Here is a 6,000-nt window from a genome sequence, read left to right as displayed (position 1 = left end):
TGTTTTGTCATGAGCTTTTCCCCTATCCATGGATCCAAAAGCAATTCTTCCCTGCTCTTCTAATTTGTTTTTAATATCACTCTTTATGACTCAGTCATGTACTCATTTGGAGCTCTTTGTGATACATGGTATGAAATGTTGGTCTATACTTATTTTTTTTCCAGATTGCTTTGCAATTTTTCCAACTTTTTTTGTCAAATAATGAGTTCATGTCCCAAAATCTGAGCTCTTAGGATTTATCAAAAATTGACTATTATGTTCATTTGGTTCTATATATTGTATACCTAATTTGTTCCACTGATTGACTTCTCTATTTCTTAACCAATACCAAATCATTTTGATGATTAGTGCTTTGTAGTATAATTTGAGATCTGGTACTGCTAGGGCCTTCTTCCTTCACATTTTTTTCATTAATTCCTGTGACAGTCTTGACCTTTTCTTCCTCCAGATGAATTTTGCTATTTTTTTCTAGCTCTAGCTCTATTCTTTGGTAGTTTGATTGACACTGAATAACTAAATTAATTTATGTAGTATTGTCATTTTTACTATATTGATTCAAGTTATGCATGAACAACTTATAGTTCTCCAGTTATTTAGATCTGTCTTTATTTGTGTAAAGAAGGCTTGTAGTTGTGTTAATATATTTCCTATGTGTGTCATGATATGTAGACTAATATTTTATATAGTCTGTAGTTACTTAAATAGAATTCCTCTATCTTTTCCTCCTAGGTTTTGTTGGTAATATCCATAAATGCTGATTATTTATATGAGTTTATTTTAAATTTTACAACTTTGCTGAAGTTGATCTCGTTTGATTTTCAGGATTTCTATTCTGGTGTTAAATTGGCTTTTTAAAAAAGTTATTTTTCTAAATTTCATTTTTGTGTGCCCAATTTGTTGACGTGTTCTTTCTCTCTTTTGTTGATGAAAGTTTTTAGAACTATAAAATATCTTCTAAGGACTACTTTGGTAGCATCCCCCAAATGTGAAGGAGGGAAGGAATAGTTAAACTTGGTTAAGTACTTATTATGTGCAAAGTACTGTGTAAAGTTCTGCAGATAGAAAATTAAGAATGTCACTGCTCTTGTTCAAATTGGGGGGAGCCATACATGTGGAAGACTTCAGTTATTAGTCAGATGGAAAATTCCTGTGTCTTTAGGGCATGGTGTCGAAACAGATAATAACACCTCTTCTTTAATGTCATTTCCAGTAATAAGATAATATCAGGTTAGAAGATCAAACCATTTGACAGTGCCAAGGACTTTTACAGCAAGGACTTTCTTTTCTAGGTTTTCAATAGCTGTGACTGTAGCATCTGCATAGTTGCCTACCTACGTTTCCATAGGCAACACTTTCCAGGATGATGGCTGAAAGCTCTAGGTTGGAAACATTGCTATTTCTAAGGCTCTCAGGTTCAGCATCCTGGGCTGTCTCTATCAGGATCTGAGGAGAGATGGTGGTCAAGGTGGTGGTGGTGACTTGATTTGCCCAGAACGTGACACTTCCTTTCTCTCCCTTGGGGGTGCCTTGCTGCTTCAGCCATTCTGTCTTACCTGCTCTGTGTGTGGCAATTGGTTGGCATTTGATGGAGATAGCTAGCCCTTTGTCCACAAGAGTTTCTTCCTGGATGATGTGTGTGAGGCCTGAGCTGGAAGTGGGACAAGTGGTCTGAAATTATCTATTATTTCTAATATTTGTTCTTTGATCCACACAGTCTTTGTAATTAAGTTTTTCAGTCTTCAATTAATTTTTAACAATTTCTTCAACGGACTTTTATTGAATATAATTTCTTATTGTGGTCAGTAAAAGATATATTTATTTTTTCTGCATTTGTTCATGAGGTTTTTATTCCCTTACACATAATCAATTTTTGTAAAAGTGCCATGTGCAGCTAAGGAAATAAGTATGTTATTTCTTTCCATTCAATAATCACCAGAGGTCTGACGTTTCTAAAATTCTATCCAGGTCCTTAACTTCTTACTTATTTTTTGGTTTGATTTCTCTAGGTCTGAAAGGTATACATTGAGGTCCCCCACTATCATAGTTTTACTATCTATTTCTTCCTATGCTTTCCGTCTTATTCCTCCATCTCCCATCTCCCCTTTTCACTTTCTCTCCTGGTTCCCTGTTGAGTAAAATGTATTTTTATACTCAACTCTGGTCATATCAGTGGCCTCAGTAGAACCCAGATATCTTAACTCATAGTCATGAGCTATTTCCTTCATATCACCCATGTTTCTTGGTTTCTAAAACTGTCTTTAGAAATGGGGGGAAAATAAGGGCAGGTAGGTGATGCAGTGGATAGAGCACCGGCCCTGAAGTCAGGAGGAGCTGAGTTCAAATCCAGCCTCAGACCAAACACTTGACACTTACTAGCTGTGTGACCTTGGGCAAGTCACTTAACCCCAATTGCCTTTAAAAAAATGGGGGGAAAAGGAAAAGAATCTATATGTTCTAAAATATTTATAGCAGCTCTCTTTGTGGCGGCAAAGAACTGGAAATTTCAGGGAAGCCCATGAATTGTTAATGGCTAAACAAGTTGTGGTATATGATTGTGATGGAAAACTCTTAAAAATGCTAAAAGTGTTGTAAAAATGGTGAGCTTGTTGATTTTAGAAAAAACATGAATAACTTGCATGAAATAATGAAGAGTGAAATAAGCAGAACCAAGCAAATGTTGTATACAGTAACAACATTGTTTTAAGAACAACTTTGATTGAATAAATCATTTTGATTATTATAAATACTAAAATTAACTACAAAGAACCTATGAAGAAAGATGCTATCTGTATCCAGAGAAAGAACTGATAAATAGAGATATGTATAGATTAGTTTTACATATGTATACATATTTGTGCCTAATGGTAGCCTTTTTGGGGTGGAGTGAGGGAAGAAAAAAGAGGAAAAAAAAGAAAGTTATGTAAGAACTTTATTATATATTTAAAAGGAATAGCAAATTGTATGTAATAGATTTGCAGTTTCATGTACAATCATCTTTTTTTTTCTATTCTACTACATTATAGAAATGTTTGTTCTATTGCTTTTTTTTCCTTCCTTTTCCTTCTCTACCCCCTTCCCAAGAACAGCATGTAATTTGATATAGGCTCTACATATGCATTCATATTAAACATATAGTCACATCAGTCATGTTGTAAAGAAGAATTAGAACCAATTTGTTTTATTTCTTAAGTTCAAAATAAAATTAATTAATTAAAAAAAAAAGAAATGGGGGTAGAAATATAAAGTACTCACTTGCATAATATTGCACAGTGAGTAGGTACCAGACAGCAAGAGAGTTTAAATTATTTAACCATATTACTTAGCCTTTCCAGTGAAGTTTGTTTGAAAGACAAAAAACATTTTCCTCAGGACGTTGCATCATAATTTGCTTATAAATAACATAATGATAACTCATATCTCCATACTATAATAACATTCTGGATAAGGAGAACCTTCTTGACTACAAGGGACATCATGTCCCAGTCTCCTCACCTGGCCTCTTCATGACTACAGGGAATAGGAAGAGGCAGAGGTCTCTTGGCCTGGCCTGGCCTGGCCTGGCCTACTTGCAGGAGAGGGGAAAGAGCCTTCCATCAGCTCCCCATATTGTTCGTCTCACCTAACACCCTGAGAGGACGCCTTCTTGAGGCCAAACCCCTGGGGATAATGATACCCGAACTCATTCCTCAATAATGAACAAATTCCCACCCTATAATATCCTCCCCATTTCAGTGTTTTGGAAATCCCTGCTGTCATTATTCAAATCCTATTTTCCATTCCCCACTCCCTACTCTTTCATTCCTACCCTTCTCAACCCAAATTTCAATATCTTACTCTGACACTACTCAGTCTGTAGGTAACAGACCTGCTCTTATCTTAAATCTTTTCCTCTCTCACTTTTTCCATCTCTGATGGCTCTCATTGAATCCTGGCTCCCTCCTGGTAACATGGCCTCCATGGCCAACCTTTCTAGCTTTTGGTTGTACTCTCACTCATTTCCACAACTCACTGGTCAAAGTGGGGGAGTTACAATACTCCTTGCTCCTGATGATCACTTCCAGTCTTTTACTCTTCCACCATCATTCAGTAACCTCTCTTCCTTTTAGGTTTAATTACTCTGTGTTTACTACCCAACCATAATTCTGGTAATTTGTGTATGGACCTCTATGACTTCCTTCCTTCCCCAATGAATTCAGTGCCCATAGTTCAGTCTTCTCTCTACAGCAACCCCTGCTCTCATACAAGGACATTTCGATGTACATATTGATACTCCTTAACACCCTAATCTCCTGGTTTCTCAATTCACTCATTTCCCATAACCTACTACTCTTCCGCCTAGGTGGACTGAGTCTCCTACAAATTTATATTATATTAACTGGGCCCTCTCTGCTGCAAGGCAATCTTTTTGTTACACCTTCCTAATTAACTCACTATCCCACTCACTGTGGTGTCTTTTCCCAACCTTTTCATCCCTTCCCAAATCTCTTATGGCTCTTCTTCTCTCCAGTCTTTCAACTGAGAACCTTGCCTCATATTTCTTTTTTATTATTTATTTAGTATTTTATTTTCCCCCAATTACATGTAAAAATAATTTTTAGCATTCATTTTTAAAATTTTGAGTTCCAAATTCTCTCCCTTCCTCCCTCCCCACCCCCCTCGTTGAGAAGGCAAGCAATTTGATATAGGTTATTTATTTGTAGTCATGCAAAACATATTTCCATATTAGCCATATTAAAAGAACACATAGACCAAAAAAACCCCCTCAAGAAAAATAAAATTTAAAAAGTATTGCTTCAATTTGTATTCAGACACCATCAGTTCTTTCTCTGGGGGATGGATAGCATTTTTCATCTTAAGTCCTTCAGAGTTGTCTCGGATCATTGTATTTCTGGGAATAGCTAAGTCATTCACAGCTGATCATCTTACAATATTGCTGTTACTGTGCATAATGTTCTCCTGGTTCTACTCATTTGACTTTGTATCAGTTTATGTAAGCCTTTCCAGGATTTTCTGAAAGTATTTTGCTCATCATTTCTTATACCACAATAGTATTCCATTATAACAACATACCACAATTTGTTCAGCCATTCCCCAATTGATGGGCATCCCTTCAATTTCCCATTATTTTTCACCACAAACAGAGCTGCTATAAATATTTTTGTGTACATAGATCCTTTTCCTTTTTTTTTTTTTTTATCTCTTTTGGGATACAAACCTAGTAGTTTCCCTCATATTTCATTGAGAAAATTGAGGCCATTCACCATGAACTCCATGTTGTCCCCTCCTCTTCATCTCATATTACTCATATGCCTTCTGCAGCTATCTCCTTCTTCACCTTCTTGCATGAAGAGGTGGCCCTTTTCCTTGCCAAGGCTCATCTCTCCACCTGTGTAATTGATCCCATTTTATCCCATTGTCTCTAATAGATTGCTCCCGCATTTTCTCACTTATTTTTACCCTCTCTTTATTGATCGACTGCTTCCTTACTGCCTACAAACATATCCATGTTTCCCTCATTCTCAAAACACCCTCACTTTATCCATCCATCCTCACTAGCTACTATCCTATATCTCTTCTTTTCTGGCTAAACTCTTCTACAATAGGTGCCTCCACTTATTTTCTCTCATTTTCTTCTTAATTTTCTACAGCCAGACTTCTGACTTCATCATTCAACTGAAACTGCTCTCTCCAAAGTTATCAATGATCTCTTAATTGCCATATTTAATGGCTTTTTTCCAGTTCTCATTCTTTTTGGCCTCTCTACAGCCTTTGACAGTTAAACTTCTCCTTGATGATTTTTTTTCTCTCTAGGTTTCCATTACTCTTTTATATCCTGATTCTTTTCCTACCAATCTCACTGCTCCTACTCGGTTTCCATTGCTAGAACTTCATTCCGGTCTCCTCTTCCAATACTAAGTGTCCTCCAAGGCCAATCCATCCCTCTTCTCTTCTCCCTTTATACTATTTCCTTTGGTGATTTCATCAACTCCTAAGGATTCA

This window comes from Phascolarctos cinereus, unplaced genomic scaffold (assembly GCF_003287225.1).
Source record: "Phascolarctos cinereus isolate Bilbo 61053 unplaced genomic scaffold, phaCin_HiC Scaffold_726;HRSCAF=1367, whole genome shotgun sequence".
Taxonomy (NCBI): domain Eukaryota; kingdom Metazoa; phylum Chordata; class Mammalia; order Diprotodontia; family Phascolarctidae; genus Phascolarctos; species Phascolarctos cinereus.
This window is presented reverse-complemented; position numbering follows the sequence as displayed.